Source organism: Magnolia sinica, chromosome 9, assembly GCF_029962835.1.
Source record: "Magnolia sinica isolate HGM2019 chromosome 9, MsV1, whole genome shotgun sequence".
Taxonomy (NCBI): Eukaryota; Viridiplantae; Streptophyta; class Magnoliopsida; order Magnoliales; family Magnoliaceae; genus Magnolia; species Magnolia sinica.
Window position 1 is genome coordinate 60,734,520 of NC_080581.1, and position 19,014 is coordinate 60,753,533.

Sequence of the window (19,014 nt, forward strand, 5' to 3'; positions counted from 1 at the left end):
ACCTATAACCTATAACCTATAACCTAAACCTATAACCTATAACCTAAACTCAATTCCCTAAACCTTAACATATAACCTAACCTAAACCTAAACCTATAACCTACACTTGTAACATAAACCTAAACCTGTAACCTTAACCTAAACGTAAAACCTAAACCTAAACCTAAAACGTAAATGTATTCTCAAATCTCTAAACATAAACCGAAACCTAAACCTATAACCTAAACCTATAACCTACAACATTAACATAAACTTATAACCTAAACCATATGGTGAGACCATTCCTTGGGAAGTGGGTACTTGTGGCTACCGATGGTCCTCCTTGCAGAAATCATCCAAACGTTTATTTTGGCCCTACAAACCATATGATGAGACCATTCCTTTTATGTCAATTTCATTCCTCTTTGAATTTTTATTAATTCATTAAGGAAAAAAATAGTTATACATGATGCACTTCTTTCACTTTGTTTTTCTTTCCCCCAATGGTCATTCTGATTTATGAATGCCATGACTATTTGTAGGATGATGGAATATACGATGCTATTCTAGGAAGTGACTTTGTCATTACTAGAGTTGCATTTCGAGACAACTCTTCAAAGTACTACATAAATGACCGTGAAAGTAATTTTACAGAGGTCGCTAAGAAATTGAAAGGAAAGGAGTGGACTTGGACAACAATCGGTTTTTGATTCTTCAGGTGGGTGATGGCTGAAAAAGGCCTATTTACTTGTGAAAAAAATATTATACCGTCAAAATATATCTTCTCTTTCAATTCTTTATCATTGAAATTTCAGGGTGAAGTCGAGCAAATTTCTCTAATGATGCCAAAGATTTGTCTTTTCAGCATTATTGTAATTGTAATTGTAATTGTAATTGATTGAATGAAGGATTGTAATTGATTGTAATTGTAATTGATTGAATGAAGGATTGTAATTGATTGTAATTGAATAAATGAATGATTGTAATTGATTGTAATGGACTGAATGAATAATTATGCAGGTGGTAATTGAATGAACAAATGATTATATATATATATATATATATATAATGTATGAAATAGAGCCGGTAATTCGATAGCTGTAGCCATTATTAAATTTGGCATATTGCTACGGACTTTTAGCTACAAATAATATCCGTAGCTGTTTATACTTATCGCTACAGATATAATTACTACAGATTATATCCGTAGCTATTGTAACCTATAGCTATGGATTAAATCCGTAGCTATAGGTTCCAAACCTATTGTTATCGCACCTACGACTACCGTCGTGCTACAGAATAGCTATGGACTAGAACCGTAGCCATAGGTCTAAGGCTACGGATTTTATCTGTAGCCTTTACCCCTTTTTCTGGTAGTGAAATCCTTCCTAATCTTCACAATTCTCCTACTTTGAGATTTGGGATTAGTAAATCTTGTTGTTTTCCATTATCTCCTGGGTATGGTTTGGTGATGGAATCCCTGCCAATTATCATAGTTCTCCTTCATTGAGAATTAGGTCAATGGAAGTTCAGATTTGGTTTTATTGATATATTTTCCAATTGGATAAGATAAGACTTCGATTCTAATTGTGTTACTTGAATCAAGAAAAAAGGCTCCCTGATCACTATAAGTGGATCCTTGGCACCCTAGTTCCCACCTTTCAATTTCTTAAGTTTCTAATTAAATCTCTCACAATTACTTCATTTTAATTCAGATTTAGATTCACATCTTTTTCTAGTTCTACTTCTAGTTTCTTTCAGAATACTTACGAGATTAGTCCCTATAGATTCGACCTCGGTCTTACTGAGATTATTACTACATCACGACCTTACACTTGGGGTTGTGAACAAGTTTTTGGCGCCGTTGCTGGGGATTGACGGTTACAATTTTTGGATTTGATTAGTGTTGGAATTAGGTTAAGATTAGGATTTTTCTACTTTCTATTTTTAGGTTAGGTTTTTTTTTTTTTCAGAATTATTTTAGAAAATAACTTAGATTTCTATTTCTAGGTTTAGAAAATTTCCTTTTTTGTTTTTAGAAACTAATTTATTTTCTAATTCTATGATAGAAACTTTTAGATTTTTTTTTTAGAAACTAATTTTTTATTTTTTTAAAACTTTCCTAATCCATTTTTAGAAACTAATTTCCTTTCCTTTTTTTTTTTTTTTTTAGAAACTAAATTACTATAATACCCCAGTTCCCGAAACCCGAGTACACTACTCATTTTTCAAAAACCCAAGCATTATTAACCTTTAAAGATAGTCCAAATTTCATGTACATTTTTTTAAAATCTTTATCAGTGTTGGTAAACTAGCAGAATACAAACAAATCAAGTATAAGGCGGAGTCCAATTATACATAACCAAGTATTCTTGTGGTTACCTGAGAACTTATACAAACTAATGTCTTAACTTTCTACAAAACATAACAGTACAAATTTAAACACAAATGGAATTAGGAATAGAAGGTCGCAAGATCGTCTGGCTCCTCCTATTCCACACAATCACCAGCATGCACATTTCTGTATCTCCTGCACACTGATTATGGTTTGATAGCGTCAATGACTATCCTAGTGAGGTATAACCCCCAAGATTTATTGTATCATTAAGATAATTAAACATAGTTATTAGAGACTATAAAAAATATTACACAATAATCATCATGGAAATCAGATAAGGTTCATCAAATACACATTCATTAAATAAATTTCGCAAAGATAATCTTGTTTAAATGCATGGATGTATGTACATGCTCATAGACTTGGGGATGCACATCCAGTTGGTAAAAATTCACCCAACGAGAACTAGCCACCCGGAAAAGACCATGCAACAAGGACGCACAAGGTGGACTAGTCTCTCAGAGAAGTACTTAAAGGTACGCCCTAAGGATGACTAGGCACCCGAAAACGTCCATGCAACAAGGACACCCATAGTGGTTCGAATACACAAAATAATAATTTATGATCACCCGGTAAAATACTTTATGGTACAACCTATAATGATCTAAGAAAACCCCCGTGTATTACATCGACCACCCAGTAAAGTCCGCATTCTATGAAAATGCATGATTAGCTCAACTATTATTATTCCAATTTCAAACAATCATTTTAAGGAAGCTCAAAGGTCACTATGAGGGGTTTGTCTCCCAGCATAGGCCGACAGCTCAGGTATAGTATCCTATTCCACCATCCCTAGCTCATGAGACTAACAATTATGATGTTTAAAGGTAACCTACTCAAATAGTGACAATTACAATTCTATAAGTGGAACTTACTATCGCAAGGTTATACAAAGATGGTTCATTAAAGCCACATAGTGCAATTATTACATTAAGTTGCATAGGGCAAACAATCCATCCCAAGGATGTGATAAAAATGAGATTTTCCCAAAAGCCACTTAGGCAACAAATGGTTCATAAGATAGTAGTCCACCATATAATTTCATTTAATCATTTCACAAATGACCACTAATTCGAGGACCTTTACATACACCATACAGTAATCACAAGCTCATCCATATGAAATATTTCATTTAAACCAGGATAGAGAATTTGCAATCTATAGCATGTTCAAAAACTTTTATGTAAATCCAATGATTAATCATTTAGGAAGAATTCACTCAAATATAAACTAGCATTCATCATCATTTTTACTAAATACTAAATTAAGCAATTAATGGAATAAATGAACTAGGATAATTATTATGATGTAGAAAAGCTTGAAGGTAATCCTCACCTTTAAATTAAGTGATTGCAACTTGAATGCTCCAATGCACAAATCCAACTTGGACGGTTTAGATCTAAGTTCCACACGCCATCTACGGTTAAGATCTAACCTCAGGCTTTGATCTCCAACCTACGTTTAAGGTTAGCCATTTTAGGAATTCTAAAATCTAGGTTGTGTAATGGATGAAAATTTGTAGTAGAGGTTATAATCAACGAATATTAATAATAATAACACTAGTTAGTATATAACTTAATATAAATTTATAACCACAATTATAATCTTAGGCAATAGTAGTAAAATGATGCTAACTATTAACTTTAAATGATATTACTAATAAAGCTATTTAATAAAGAATCTAATTTGTGAAAAGAATGAAAACCAACTTATGTACGTCGACTCGGTTGAGTCGACTCGACTCACCATCACATCTTCTTCCTAGCTTCTCTCGTCTTCTTTCTTCCACTTTTCTTCTTTTCATACTTTGTCATGCACTTTTAGTAGGGTCTAGACCCGACCAGACAATGAGTCAGAGACTCGGCTCGTTTTAACCTAGTTGACTCGGTGACTCGCCTCACTTCCTCTTCTTCTCTTTCTTTCCTTGCCTCTCTTCTTTCTTTCTTTTATCTAGTCCTCTTACAGGGCCTGAACTCAAGTCAGAACTGAACCCAGCCAGCTCGTGTCCAGATCCAATGACTGAACTTAGTCCTGAGTTGAGCAAGTGAGTCAACCCGACTCGGCAGCTACCACTCTACTCCTTTTCTTCTTCCTTCCTTCTATTCTCATCTTTTTCACTTCTTCTACTTTATCCTTCTTATTTTCTTTTTTATTCCTCTCTTGCTAAAAACATCTAATAATCTGGACCCGTCCAGACTCTGTCTTGACCTAGTCAAGCTGAGTCGAGTTCGCGACGACGCAAGGCTCGAACTCAGCAGCAACTTCCCCAGGCCAGCTTAGTGCGGCAACAAGAACCCTACTTCTCTCTTTCTACCCCTTCCTTCTCGCTGCTTCTCTAACAACTAGACAGGGCCAACGACTAGACTCAGACTGAGCTCAGTCTGAGCTCTGTTGGTGCTGCAATGGCAGGCGGCGCTCCATCCATCCTCCTCTTTCTACTTCGTTTCTCTTTCTTTGTTCCCTTTTTTCTTTCTTTCTTTCTCCCTCTGTTTCTCTGCTGCAGAAGTCCAAGAATTGGACTTGACTCGACCCAACCTAAGCGTGTCAAAGACTCAACTCGAATCGAGCTGGTGCAATGAACCAGCACAGACTCTCTCTCTTTCATGTCTTCTTCTTCTTCTTTGCTTCTTCTTCTTTGCTTCTTCTTCTCCTTTCTCCTCTCTTCTTTTGTTCGTCCTTCATGCATCAGACGAAGCCTGGCTCTACTATGACTCGGCCACGACTCGAACAGGTCAATGCAGCACAAACTCAGAGCCGCTCCATACTCTCTCTCTCTCTCTCTCTCTCTCTCTCTCTCTCTCTCTCTTTTCTGGTTTTTAAGGCCGGCTACCCAAAATAGAGGGAAAGCTTTTATAGCCCTTGAAAGTCTTTCCAGAACTTTCGGTAGCAACTAATTAGAGGATTAGTTACGATATTTTTTTCTTTTAATTGTTCAATAATCGAGGTGGTGGACCTTAGATCTGTTAGCATGGAGGAAATCCGAAGATGCAACGGAACTTCTGACATTGTGGCCCATAAAATGAACGAATTTGATCGATCAGTGGGGTCCACATAAGGGAAATGGGTTTTCCCAATATATAAGGAAGATGATTCACTGATCATGGCAACTTCCGATCGAGTGGACCATTCTTTGTGCTGAGGCACTAGGATGGTTTGGATTTGTCCGAAGATCGTTGTGGGACCCACCAATCATTCAAGCATTCCTCCAAACTTGGTGGGTTCGGAGTCATTTGTGGTGGCTCTTTCATTGCAAAGGAAGCCCTAAAGTTAAGGTAAAAATGGAGGGCTGGGATTCCTTTACGTGTATGAGTAGGATTCAAAGGTGAGGAGGCACGTGTGATGCCAGCTAACGAGAGAAAACGATTTCCATTTTTGAAATATTCGCATGCACAACTCTTCCTGAGCCCATGTTTGTGTATACACGTGGTCAACTACGTGTGGGACTCATGGGATTTTGGTTATATCTGTGTCCTGAACGTGATGGACGGTTTGGATCGGCGTAATGGTGGGCCATGATCGAACCCAAATGATAGTCTCTCGTTTAAACTACAGTCGCATGGGAATGAAAGGATAGAAAATCTCTCTTTTTTTATTTTCATCGGATCAACACCTAATTGACTGGATTTTCAATCCATTGCACTGTCGGTGCACCTTCCCTGATGTACATGCACACAAATGTGGGGTCCACTATGATGAAATTGACAAATCCACTCTGTCTATATGTTTTAATAAATCATTTTAAGGTATTAGGATAAAAGTGAGGTAGATTTGCATCGTAGATGGGCCATACTGTAAGATTTTAAATTCACTTATGATCTCTATTGAACCAACAGTCAAATCATTCTCAATTTTCGTATCAACGGTTAAAAGTCCAAGGGTTCACTTAGTTAGGAATCAACTATTGGATTAGGGTTTAGATGACTAAATACATATTCATAATGTTAATTATTATTATTACAATCTCATTATCATCACCATTATTATTATTATTATTATTATTATTATTATTTAAAATTTTAAAATTGTAGAGTCTACTTCTAAACAGAGTTGTCCTTGCAGTAGATTAACATCTATGAGTCGTGTGCTTAATTCTTAAAGTATTTTAACTGTTTAGTGGGCCACAACACATGAACGTCTAGTTACCAATCTTAACTTCTTAATCGTTCAAATGATCTAATGGTTGGATTGACTCATATTTAGCTACCAATAACCCTAGGGATTCTAAGAATGTTTAAGAGATCTGTGAGTTGAATATGAAGCCAGATAATCTGATATGTGTTTTCAAAGGATAAACCGATGTAAACCTGATGAACAGTGGATTTGATGGTTTGATAATTCATCTTGAAGAGTAATGGATGGATAGCTGTGAGACCCAACCCGAGTCACATGTGTGCATGTGTGTGTGTGTGTAATATGCATTTCGTTTATTTGGGTCTCGCGGTCCTACCGGTCAAATTCTGGCGACCCGCGACCTTTGGGTAGTGTTTGCGGTCATCCTTGAGTTCGGTCACATAGAACCCACTCGGATCGACCCAAAAACTATGTCATTGCAATCGCATCGTCGTTACGGTTCCAACGACGCGTCTTATGTGCCCATCCAATGTATAGATCATAAGTTGTGTGTATCTCATGTTATAGTCCTTGATCATGATCATATGGCCTACCTAAGAGTGGTGTGCACATTTTCCTACATGGTCCCATCCCTAATGTATAAGTTTCAATACACACTACCCAACACCACCCAAAATTCCATAACCTACACTACCCACCACCTAAATACCACCCACATGCCTACTAAACGATTAAACATACAACTTTGGTTGCAAATCCCTACTTGCAATCATCTCCCCTCTCTAACAAAGGTAAGAAAGTAATGATTACTTAGCTTAAAAGAGGTTTCTCTCTCTTTCCCTCTCATTTCTCTCTCTCTCTCTCTCTTCACTTCTTGCCTAGCAACTTCCCTCCATTATTCCAGCCCCATTTCTCCTCTAATCCTCTAAATCTAACCATCTAAATCCAATCTCACCCATTGATATGGATCCCTTGGTTCAGTAGGAGCTAGGAAGTTCAAGTTTGGAGCAATCTAAGGTGGGTGTACTCCTAGGATTTAGGATTTCTATTTTCATGTTCTTAGATCTCTTTTTTATGGGAAGTGTAGGACCCACCAATCAATGGTGGAGATCCTACATCATCCCTTAGTTGTGGCCAAATGGCCTATTTGATGCATGCATGCCCATGCATGTGGTTTTCCCTCTATAGGCCCCCATTATGGAGGATTACTTGGATTCCATGGCATGATAGGTCATCTAGACCTTAGAATCATGGTTGGGATGGCATCCCAACCATTGATCTTGAATCTAAGACATGCATGTGGTGGATCTTTGTTGTAACATATGAATAGAAGGAATGTATGGTGTGATTGATGAAGGGGAGGGCCTTAATGTGGCGGAGCCTTTCTTCTTGTGGCCGATTTTTTTTTTTAATTTTAATGATAGACTTATGATCTTGCATGTGTGGCTCAATTTGTAGGCCAACAAAAATCCAAACCAACCATGGAGCTTGGATGCCCATAACGGTCCATCCTTAGACATGTGGCCTCAAAATCCACCTAAATGGGATACATGTAAGGGATATTTGATGATGGAGAAGGTCTGGACATTTGTGGGGCTCACTGGGGTGGTCCACCACATTAATTCCTGGGGTTAAATCCCATGGAAAATAATGTTTATATTTTAATTCTTTCTATTACATGTTGCTGTCCAAATCTGTCTGGACAGATTTTTGGGCCGACTTGAGGCCAGGATTTAGGGCTTTTGGTGGAGAATTATATACTAAGTGAAATATGATTTTTGAATACGGGTATCCCACCTATACGCATGCCAAATTCTAGCCCCAATTGACCTCATTTGGGTCCCCAAACGGGTGGGCCAATATGGGTACTTGCTGGGTTTTCTGCTGTAATTCCAGCAAGGTTGTAATTTGGAAATGTAAAATTTTAAAATAGTTTCTGATCAGGTGGGCCACTTTTGTGGACCACACCTTGTACTACATATATGAGAGAATTTTTAAATTTAATTTTCTCATTTTTTGGACATTCAGGGCCCACCCCATTGGGTGCTCAACCATGATCTAATCAGAATTCTGCACTTAACAGAAATTCTAGACAGATTGTAGTTCTGAAGTTAAATAAAATACTTATACTACCTTAAAAATTCTAAAATTTTTCAAAAAGGTTACCCACCCATGGTAGGATCTACCTGAAAGTTTTTAGGGCCAATGGACCCCATTTGGGCATCCAAAAGGGTGGGCCAACATAGTGGGCTGCTAGAAATTCCTGTTGTGCAGTCCAGCAGCATAGTTCCATAAAAAAATATTTTAAAATATTTTCTCAGAAGGTGGGCCTTATTTATGGGTCGAAAATTGTTTTAAACTTGATGATGGCCCTTGGGCCCAAATTTCAGGAATTTTGGAGGCTCAGAACCCACCCATTTGGATGACCCAAATTCAGGACAGTGGACAGCTATTTTTCCAGCAGCATTCCACCCTGGATAGGTTGGAATTCCAAAATTTATTAAAATACTTTTGGGTGTTTAAAAATTATGAAAATTTACAGGGAAGTGACCTAACCATTTTTAGACCCACCTACAATTTTTTGGGGCCATTAGACTCCTGTCCACACCGTGACAAGGGCCAGACTGGCCCACCACGTTGGGACGTCTAAGTCAGTCCGATTTTCTGGACATACAGTTTTATTTAAATTAATTAAAATATTTATAGTGTATAAAAATATTAAAATTTTGTGAGAGTATGTATCACCTATGAAAGTGTCACCCTGTAAAATTTCAGAGCCATCGGACTCTTGTACTGTTAATGGTGGGGCCTGAAGTGGCTCATCAGGCAGGGACGCCCAGGCTGAGGCGTCCAGCCTTGGCTGGCCCTCTAGCCTACCTTGTGGGCCCACCTAGATGTGTTGTATATCCCACCATATTGTGATGATTTTATAGGATAATTCATGCCTTTACATCCTAAAATTTGGGTTTAATTAATGCATCGTTGAGGCTCACTTTGTTTGGGCTATATGGGTATTTATATGTAACCAGATTTTTGGACTCCTTGTAAGCCCAAATGGGCTGGAACCCTTTAGATAGGCCCAGTAGATTCTTAGGTTGTATTCTCCATGGTATTTTGTTGGGATAGTGGGCTGGAATGTATGAGTGGTTGGGCCCTTGGTTGCCCACCAAAATACCTAAATTCTTGGGCTAGGTTGTAAGGCCCAACTTACTTATCTTGAATACGATTCTCGCCCATGTGTTGGAGTAATGGGCTGCCCACTTGCCCTCCACAATGTATGGACTTGGTGGTCCTTATGTTTGGGTCTTAAACTTCCTTATGGGCCCATATTATTGCATATGGATTTGGCTGTATATTGCCCCTATTGGGCCTATGAATTATGTGTAGCCTTGGGCCACTTTATCGAGGCCCAACATGTGATGTATCTATATGCATATAGCTGCCCATCTCTTTCTTATGGTGATACTCGGGTCACGGGCCTTCATCCTTGACAGATTATTATTAGGCCGCCTTCAGGGGATAATGGTGGTTGAATGCCCCCCTTGATATGCCCCTCTAGGCCCTTGTTAGGCTCATTCTTGCTTCTATGGGTGGTTAAAGGTCCACCATAGACCATTGCTAGGCCCATTCTTATTATTTAGGCCATGCCATTATCCATCTAGTCTCATGGGCAACCCCAGGCTATTGGGACCCCATTGAGGTTACATTTCTTTTGAGAAACGGTCTAAGTACCTAGACCCTACTAGTGAGGAGGGGAGAACATTTTCATCGCATTGGCATTTCTTATTCATCTTCATGGCCCACTCCCATACGCATCATATGCATGCTTGGCTGAGATGTGATTGGTCATGGTTATGCCATTGGGCAGGATATTGTGAGGGATGGAGTTTTCCCCTCTTGAGCACGTTGGATGTTTAGGTATGATGCATGGTTGTTTGTGTGATTCATGCATCTGACATTACATAGTATGATCGACATTTGCCCTCGCTTCATCAGGGCCTTGCCTTCACAGAGATATTCATGGATGGCTGGACGTGTGGACACCGAAAATGATGTTCAAGCATACCGGTGCATCGGATGCCCATGGGTGAAATTCTCAAAACTTCTATGGTACCAAGGATCTGCTCCAACGCTGTGACCGGGTGAAAACATAAGCGCACGAGGGCCTTACACCTGTAGGCTATGACTCTCACTGTCGTGTAGTCGGTTGGATAGGGATGTGGCCTTATCCGCCTATGAGAGAGGGCATTATTAGGCTGAGTCTGACCAACTTGTGAAATGAGTCCGCTACCATCAGGCCTTGTTGGTGATTGGCTGTCCACAGGTAGGTAGTGAGGTCTCTTACGCTCATTTGACTGTGTGGGTCTGTAGAGCGACAGTCATTTAGCAGTGTAATGGACCCTGGTGATTTTCTTATGAATGGAAATGTATTTGATATGTGGATTGGATATGAGCACTAGCATTACTTGCATCGCATTAGCATTGGCTGTGTAAGCCCCCTTCATGCACAGCCTTGGTATGGCATCTAGTACTCATTACATGGTATTCATGATAAGCCTTGGTAAGGATAGTGATATTCTCATTGAGCATGTTCTTTCCTTGTACCTCCTACTATTCTTCTGTGCACCATTGACACACACTTTCACCACCCTCTAAGCTTATATAAGCTTATGCATGATTGATGCATGCAGGTGATCATAGGTAGGTGTCATAGAGCGACAGAGCATGGATTAGAGCTGAGCTTGAAGACCCAGTGTTGCTGACTTTTCTCTCTTTTTCTATTATCTGATGTATGTCCTTTTGGGCCTGATGTAAACTTATAAAAGTTCAAATTGTTAGTGGATTTTGTGATGTGTGCCCATTGTTATTTTCAGATATACTTGCTGTGATCTTGGGTATGCTCGTATTGGAATGATTACATTGTTATGAAAATTCTCCTTATAAGATCCTAAGATCGGAACCTACCTCAGGAGCCGAGAATGGTGTATTATGGAGGCTATTGCGGCCAGAACCGGCCATCGAGTTCCTTGTGAGTCCGGTTACCCAGTCTGGGGCATGACAAGAGTTGGTATCAGAGCATAGTAAGTAATTCTAGAATGACTCAGGATAACATCGCATGTTTGCCAAGAACATAGGATAAGTAGTGTTCCGAGATTCTTCCCTTTGCTCCGTATTGTGCCTATAATTGTCCTGATCCCTTACGTCGTCATTATTTTATAGACGATGAAGCGTGGACGTGGCGCCCATGGTCGTGGCACCTGTAGTCATGGTGCCCGTAGACGAGGCGCCCGAGGTACTCATCCTACTCGAGCACATCCTTCTCTAGTTGTTGAGGATCCGATTCCAGAGGTCCCGATCTAACCTGTTCCTCCAGTTGCTCCAGTTCCCCCACCTATTTCTCCACCTCAGCCTGCTGTTCTAATTACAGAGGCTCCAGTTGCTCCAGTTCCCCCACCTATTCGTCCTCAGCCTACTTTTCCAGTTACTGGGGCTCCTGCTCTGCCGGCCGCACTCGTGCCTCCACCCGAGGTGAGTGCCGCCCCTGCCTTTTTAACAGTACCTATAGGAGCCAAGAATTTCTAGTAGTTGATGCAGCTTGTTGCCACCGCATTATAGACCCGTCAGTATGCTACCGTTGAGGTTTTTGGGCAGTCTGACTTACCACATGCTAGTGCGATAGTCCAAGAGTTCCGGCAGCATGATCCCCCGAGGTTTAGTGGTGACCCTGACCCTTTTGCCGCCGAGGCTTGACGCACAGAGGTTGCGAGGATTTTTGACACTATACAGTGTCCTTCGGACTAGAGAGTATCCCTTGCGACCTATCTCCTTTAGGGTGAGGCCCGTCATTAGTGGTCATCCATATTCAGGATGGTCGGGCCTCAGTTCGTTTAGACATGGGAGGAGTTTGTGGTCCGTTTTGACTAGAAGTTTTTCCCTGAGCACATTCATATCCAGCAAGTGATTGAATTCGAGACCCTAGTGCAGGGTGATTTGTCTGTCTCTCAGTATGAGGCCCGTATCTTGGCCTTGTCTAGATTTGCTCCTCATCTCGCCAGCGATGAGAAGATGAGGGCCCATTGTTTTGTGACTGGGTTGCATCCTACCCTTCGTAGCCGTGTGGTAGGGCATTGTTTGGAGACATTCGACCAGGTCGTTCATCGAGCATTGGTTTATGAGGAGGACTGGGCTATAACCTAGAGATTGAGAGAGCAGAGTTCCGGTGGAGATCGGAAGAGGAGGGCACCAGTCGGTAGTTCCAGGCAGCACCGTCCGCAGAGATGGAGGGGCAGATCGGGGTTTCAACAGCCCGCGGTTCAGACAGTAGCTTCTTCCTCATCATCAGCACTGCCAGCTGCTTCATCTTTCAGCCCCTTTTCTGGTGTATGCTTCGGCTGTGGACAGGCTGGGCATCGGAGGCGTGAGTGCCCTCTCCCCATTCAGCAGCAGAGGCTACCGCAGTTGCCCCCTCCTCGTCCTCCTCAGTAGCAGCAGAGAGTGCACTTCCACCCGCTGCTCCTAGGGCTCCTCCTCAGCAGTATAGGAAGTTAGGCAGACCTCCTCAGTAGAGACAACAGCAGCAGGGATAGCAGCAGTAGAGATAGTAGTAGATGTAGCACCAGCAGCAGGGATATCCGTATGTCCGGTCCCTGGGTCCAGTATGTACCGCAGCCTAGCAGGCACAAACTCAGGACCCTCAGTCTTTCAGTTTGCTTCCCCTACCAGCTTAGGGCCTGCCAGGCCAGGACCCGCAATCATCGACCGGTGGAGTTGTTGAGGGTATTCTTCTTGTTTCTGCTTGCGTTACTCATGTTTTATTTGATTCTGGCGCTTCCCATTCTTTTGTGGCCAAGCAGTTTTGCCGATTGACTGGCATTCCATCAGAGTCCGTGTCTGAAGCCTTAGCCATTTCGAGTCCTATTGGGAAGTCTGTGGTATTGACCCGTCACTGCCCTTCTTGCTCGGTGTTGGTGGGCGAGATGTTCTTTCCGGCCGATCTGTTCGTGATGCCGATGACAGGATTTAATGTTATTCTGGGTATAAACTGGCTTGCAAAGTATGGTGCCGTCTTAGACTGTGCTGTGAGGACAATTACATTTTATATTCTAGGCTTGCCAGTATTCCAATTCGTCATCGAGCCTAGAGTGGAGCCATTATCTAGTCTCTTAGCTTTGGTCGTTGAATATTCTATGGCAGAGAGTATCGAGCAGCTGCCAATTGTGTGTGAGTACCTGGATGTGTTTCAGTAGATTTTGGGTTTACTGCCGCATTGGTAGGTGGAGTTCCAGATTGATTTGGTGCTCTGCACCATGCCTATCTTAAAGGCCCCCTACCGGATGACACTGTTGGAGTTGAGGGGACTACAGGAGCAGTTGGATGAGCTCTGGGAGTTAGGTTTTATTTGTCCTAGCAGTTCTCCTTGGGGAGCCCCGGTATTGTTTGTGAAGAAGAATGATGGTTCGTTACGGCTTTGTGTAGACTACCGTGAGCTCAACAGAGTCACCATCAAGAACTGATACTCGCTTCCCTGTATTGATGATCTGTTCGATCAGTTGTAGGGTGCAAAGTATTTTTCCAAGATAAACTTGCATTCCGGTTACCATCAGATTTGGGTTCGAGAGGAGGACATTCCGAAGACGGCTTTCCAGACACGTTATGGTCACTTTGAGTTTCTAGTCATGTCGTTCAGACTAACCAATGCGCCTGGCATATTCGTGCAGCTAATGAACAAGGTTTTTCAGCCATTCCTCGATCAGTTTGTGGAGGTATTCATTGATGATATTCTTGTATATTCGAGGACCCGAGAGGACCATGCTGAGTACCTACGTATTGTGCTTGAGACCCTCCGTGCCCACCAACTGTATGCGAAGCTAGAGAAGTGTGAGTTTTGGAGGAGGAGATGAAGTTCCTTGGTCATGTGGTGACGAGGGAGGGTGTCGCTGTGGACCCCTCGAAGGTTGATGCAGTGCGTCAGTGGGGCCAGCCCACGAATGCGTCTGAGATTCGTAGCTTCTTTGGTCTAGCAGGATATTATTAACGATTTATCGAGGGTTTCTCCTGTATTGCAGCATCCATTGACCCGGTTGACGCGGAAGGGTGTCGAGTTCATCTGGAGTGACGCCTGCGAGAAGGCATTTACAGAGTTCAAGGACCACCTCACGTCCGCTCTTGTTCTCACTCTTCCTGACGGGAGTGAGGGTTTTGTTGTTTTCACCGATGCCTACAGAGTTGGTTTGGGTGCTGTACTGATGCAGCACGGGAAGCCAGTGACATATACGTTGCGCCAACTCAAGGTCCGTGAGAGGAACTACCCCACCCATGATTTGGAGCTCGCAGCAGTCGTCTTCGCACTGAAAGTGTGGAGGCATTATCTATATGGGGTCAAGTTTGAGCTATTCTCCGATCATAAGAGCTTGAAGTATCTATTTTCACTGTCCGAGTTGAACCTGCGACAAAGACGATGGATGGAGCTGCTGAAAGACTATGATTTTGACCTTCAGTACGACCCGGGCATGGAGAACGTGGTAGCGAATGCGCTCAGCCATCAGCCACGAGGCCTGGTGGCACAAATGATGGTGCATGAGTGATAGATGCTCGAGGATGTTTCAAAGTATGACTTTGAGTTTGGTCTGCAGTCTTCCATTGTACAGCTTTCGAGCTTGTCGATTCAACCCTCTTTCGTGGCTAGGGTGATCGAAGCTTAGCAGGCGGACGAGTCACTTTAGGAGTACCGAGAAGAGGCCGCATCTGTGGAGCAGTTAGATTGGCAGATTGGTTCCGATGGTGGGTTACGCCTCAGAGGCCGATTGTGTGTCCCAGACATGCCAGAGTTGCATCATGATCTGATGGCCGAGGCACACCGATCGAAACTTACTATTCACCCGGGCTCCACGAAGATGTATCGTGATATGAGGAGGTAGTACTTCTGGCAAGGGATGAAGCATCAGATTGCGAGTTTTGTGGCCGAGTGTGACACATGCCAGCGTGTTAAGGCCGATCATCAGAGACCCCCTGGTCCCTTGCAGCCATTGAGCATTTCAGAGTGGAAGTGGGAGCACGTATTGATGGACTTCATCACAGTTTGCTGAGGACTCAACGCGGTCATGATACTATCTAGGTTATCATTGATTGTCTGATGAAGTCGGCTCATTTCATTCCAGTGCGTGCTTCCTGGTCGATGGACCAGCTTGCAAAGGTGTTCATTGAGGAGATTGTGAGACTGCACGGTGTCCCAGTTTCAATCGTTTCAGACCGAGACTCCAGGTTTATGTCTCAGTTTTGGAGGAGTTTCCAGCAGGCGCTGGGGGTTACTTTGCGTCTCAGCACGCTTATCATCCGCAGACGGATGGGCAGACTGAAAGGGTTAACTAGATTCTTGAGGATATGCTCAGGGCTTATGTGATCGACTTTGCGGGCAGTTGGGATGATCATATGTGCCTCGCCGAGTTCACGTACAACAACAGCTATTAGACAACTATCGGCATGACTCCTTTTGAGGCACTTTATGGTAGACCATGTAGATCTCCTAGTTATTGGACTGAGGTTAGAGAGCGTCGTCTCTTAGGTCCCGAGCTTATGTTGCAGACGTCAAAGGTTATTGATGTTATCAGGCAGAGGATGCGCACAGCTCAGAGCCGGCAGAAGAGTTATGTTGATCGTCGGCGTCGACCCCTCGAGTTCGCAGTCGGGGACATGGTATATCTTAAGGTTTCGCCTATGAAGGGTGTGGTTCGTTTTAGTGTGAAGGGCAAGCTCGCCTCGAGATTTATTGGACCTTTTGAGATTATCGAGTACATAGGCATTGTGGCTTATAGGCTTGCCTTATCTCCTGAGTTGTCCATGATTCACGACGTGTTCCATGTTTTTATGTTGCGGAAGTGTGGGTTGGACACTATTCCTGTGATTGATTGACAGCCACTTGAGGTCTGTGAGGATGCTTCCTACATTAAGCAGCCGATTCATATTCTTGATTGAAAGGAGCAGGTCCTCAGGACCAAGGTCATTCCCTTGGTGAAGGTTCAATGGGGTCATCATTTAGCGGCCGAGGTGTCTTGGGAACGTGAGGCCGAGGTGTCTTGGGAACGTGAGGCCGAGATTAGAAAGTGTTATCACCATTTGTTTGTTGATTGATATATGCAGATTGTATTACCTTCTCTTTTAATGATTGCTATATGATGATGATTATGCTTTTTGTTGTCTCGATTTTATCAATTTTGGGAATGAAATTTCTTTGTTGGTGGGGAGGATTGTGAGACCCGACCCGAGTTCGCATGTGTGCATGTGTGTGTGTGAGTATGCATTTTGTTTATTTGGGTCCCGCGGTCCAACAGGTCAAATTTCGGTGACCCGCGACCTTTGGGTAGTGTTTGCGGTCATCCTTGAATTCGGTCATGTAGACCTGACTTGGATCGACCCGAAAACTATGCTATTGCGATCGCATCGTCGTTACAGTTCCAACGATGCGTCTTATGTGTCCATCCAATGTATAAATCATAAGTTGTGTGTATCTCATGTTATAGTCCTTAATCATGATCGCATGGCTCACCTAGGAATGGTGTGCACATTTTCCTAGAGGGTCCCATCCCAAATGCATAAGTTTTAACACATACTACCCAACACCACCCAAAATTCCATAACCTACACTACCCACCACCCAAACACCACCCACATGCCTACTAACCTATTAAACTTACAACTTTGGTTGTAACTCCCTACTTGCAATCATCTCCCCTCTCTAACCAAGGTAAGAAAGTAATGATTACTTAGCTTAAAAAAGGTTTCTCTCTCTTTTCCTCTCATTTCTCTCTCTCTTTTCTTATTCCCTAGCAACTTCCCTCCATTATTCCATCCCATCTTCCCTCCATTTCAGCCCCTTTTCCCCTCTAATCTTCTAAATCTAACCATCTAAATCCAATCTCACCCATTGATATGGATCCCTTGGTGCAGTAGGAGCTAGGAAGTCCAAGTTTGGAGCAATCTAAGGTGGGTGTACTCCTAGGATTTAGGATTTCTATTTTCATGTTCTTAGATCTCTTTTTTATGGGAAGTATAGGACCCACCAATCAATGGTGGAGATCCTACATCATCCCATAATTGTGGCCAAATGGCCTATTTGATGCATGCATGCTCATGCATAGGGTTTTCCCTCTATGAGCCCCCATTATGGAGGATTAGTTGGATTCCATGGCATGATAGGTCATCTAGACCTTAGAATCGTGGTTGGGATGACATCCTAACCATTGATCTTGAATCTAGGACATGCATGTGGTGGATCTTTGTTGTAACATATAAATGGAAGGAATGTATGGTGTGATTGATGAAGGGGAGGGCCTCAATGTGGCAGAGCCCCTCTTCTTGTGGCCGATCCTTTTTTTTTCTTTTTAATGATAGAATTCTGTGCATGTGTGGCCCACCTTGTAGGCCAACAAAAATCCAGACCAACCATGGAGCTTGGACGCCCATAGCAGTCCATCCTTAGACATGTGGCCCTAAAATCCACCTAAATGGGACACATGCAAGGGGTATTTAATAATGGGGAAGTCTGGACATTTGTGGGGCCCACTGGGGTGGTCCACCTCACAAATTCTTGGGGTTAAATCCCATGGAAAATAATGTTTATATTTTAATTCTTTCTATTATATGTTGTTGTCCAAATCTGTCTGGACAGATTTTTAGGCCGACTTGAGGCCAGGATTTGAGGCTTTTGGTGGGGAATTGTATACCAAGTGAAATATGATTTTTGAATACGGGTATCTCACCTATAAGCATGCCAAATTCCAGCCCCAATTGACCTCCCCAAAAGGGTGGGCTAATATGGGAACTTGCTTGGTTTTCTGCTGTAATTCCAGTAAGGTTGTAATTTGGAAATGTAAAATTTTAAAATAGTTTCTGATCAGGTGGGCCACTTTGGTAGACCCCACCTTGTACTAAATATATGAGAGAATGTTTAAATTTAATTTCCTCAATTTTTGGACATCCAGGGCCCACCCCATTGGGTGCTCAACCATGATCTATTCAGAATTTTGCACTAAGCAGAAATTCTGGACAGATTATAGTTCCAAATTTAAATAAAATATTTATACTACCTCAAAAATTTTAAAATTTTGAAGAGAGGTGCCCCACCCATTTTAGGACCTACTTGAAAATTTTAGGGCTAATGGACCCCATTTGGGCATTCAAAAGGGTGGGCCAACATAGTGGGCTGCCAGAAATTCTTACTGTGCAGTCCAGCAACATAGTTCCATAAAAAAAATTAAAAAATATTTTCACAGAAGGTGGGCCATTTTTCTGGGTCCCACATTATTTTAATATTGATGAGGGCCGTTAAACCTAAATTTCAAGAATTTTGGAGGTCCAAAACCCACCCATTTGGATGACCCAAATTCAGGACAGTTGTAACGCCCTGAAATTCGGGGGTCGAGCATAACTCAGCTCCCGAGTTCCAAAACATCACTTATACAACATATTTAATGATGAATGTATGTTATCTGTGAGAGTACATGAAACATGGAATAGATTAAGCCAAACTACAAACATAATTCAGGGGTAAGTGATAAACGCAAGCGGAA

General features: G+C 42.2%; 1 long non-coding RNA gene across 1 annotated transcript; it reads left to right on the forward strand.

Moving 5' to 3' along the window:
• The first annotated feature begins 525 nt into the window (after nucleotides 1-525).
• On the forward strand, nucleotides 526-975 carry LOC131256346 (uncharacterized). Its single transcript, XR_009176764.1, has 2 exons — nucleotides 526-697; nucleotides 795-975. It is a non-coding gene; the product is annotated as an uncharacterized LOC131256346 (long non-coding RNA).
• The last annotated feature ends 18,039 nt before the right edge of the window (nucleotides 976-19,014 follow it).